Genomic DNA, 1,631 nt, shown 5'->3' on the forward strand with positions numbered 1-1,631 from the left:
TAATAATGATAAGATAAATAATACAACAATTAATAAATTATAATACAAGGATAAACTTTCTCATACTTACAACTGTAAACCTACTTTTGCCCTCCCCTATACTTCAGAAGTGGTTAACTGAAACTTAAAGCAAGGTACTCTCTATTCCAGCGGTTCTCAACCTGTGGGTCGCGATGCTTTTGGCGGTCGAACGACCCTTTCACAGGGGTCGCCTAAGACCATCCTGCATATCAGATATTTACATTATGATTCATAACAGTAGCAACATTACAGTTATGAAGTAGCAACGAAAATAATTTTATGGTTGGATCACAACATGAGGAACTGTATTTAAAGGGCCAGAAGGTTGAGAACCACTGCTCCCCAACTCTTGCCCTAGCCAACTCTTGAAGGGTCCCGGGTTCCATTCCTGTCAAGGGCATGTACCTCGGCTGCAATCCCTGGCCCTGCCAGGCTCATGTGGAAGGCAACCGATTGACTCACATAGATGTTTCTCTATCTCTCCCCCTCCTTCCACTCTCTCTCTGAAAATCAGTGGAAAAATTACCTTGAGTGAGGATTAACAACAACAACAACAACAAATCCCTAACTCTTTTCACTCTTTATTAACTTCGTAAATAAAATTTTTGAGACGTTCTAGAGTAAAAGATCCCAGGTTTAACTCTTAAGCCCCTCATTTTCCAAACTTTTAAACCCCAAAACCCTGTTTTAGAATGTAATACCCATGAAGTATCCTGAATACATTTTGGAGACATTAGAAAACATAGGACTATTTGAATTAGCTTAGTTTTGAAAATTTTTTTTTTCACATCTTCTTGGGGTCTGTAAATAGACAGAACACTCCCCTCCCCCCTCAAATAAAGACTCAATTAATTAGATTTTGGAAGCAGTCCCTCTGTGGAAAGTTAAAGCAAGCATGCATCACCAGCTGTGAAAAGTCAACATGAAAACAGGGCACTGCACACATTCAGATGATGGGAGCCAGGAGCACACATCCGCACAAGAGCCCTGGCTTAGGAAGGAGGAGCCGTGGATCCGGCCAATGTGACTCTCCACTCCCTTCCTCCCGCTGCGGGGCTCAGGTCTCATTAGATCCGCTGAGATGCCTTCCAAGCCTCCCCAAACCACCAAGTGTTTGTGCATTTGGGGGGAAAGCAGCAAACTCAGGTTCTGCTAGCAGTCTGCTGGATTGGTTGTTTAACTTTTTAAAAAAATATATTTTATTGATTTTTTACAGAGAGGAAGGGAGAGGGATAGAGAGTTAGAAACCTCAATGAAAGAGAAACATGGATCAGCTGCCTCCTGCCCACTCCCCACTGGGGATGTGCCCACAACCAAGGTACATGCCCTTGTCGGGAATAGAACCTGGGACCCTTCAGTCCCCAGGCCGATGCTCTATCCACTGAGCAAACCAGCTAGAGCTTTTTTTCCCTTTTTTCTTTTTTTTTTAATGCCAGCCCAGGCCACTTTCTATCGTAAGAGAAAACCTTTAAATGCAGATATTGAGTGTTGTCTGAAAGGAGAGAAGGCTAGCACTCCCCTTGACAAGGGTGGAAGAGGCTCTCGGGCTAACAACACTGATACAGTGAAGGCATTGCTGCCTACTTTATGGCATCTGACCATCATTTTAA

At 43.3% G+C, this 1,631-nt stretch overlaps 1 non-coding gene across 1 annotated transcript; it reads left to right on the forward strand.

The window, feature by feature from the left end:
* The first annotated feature begins 1,506 nt into the window (after positions 1-1,506).
* LOC118678056 lies at positions 1,507-1,631 on the forward strand. Its single transcript, XR_004974730.1, has one exon. It is a non-coding gene; the product is annotated as a U6atac minor spliceosomal RNA (small nuclear RNA).

Source organism: Myotis myotis, unplaced genomic scaffold (genome assembly GCF_014108235.1).
Source record: "Myotis myotis isolate mMyoMyo1 unplaced genomic scaffold, mMyoMyo1.p scaffold_m19_p_2, whole genome shotgun sequence".
NCBI classification, from domain to species: Eukaryota; Metazoa; Chordata; class Mammalia; order Chiroptera; family Vespertilionidae; genus Myotis; species Myotis myotis.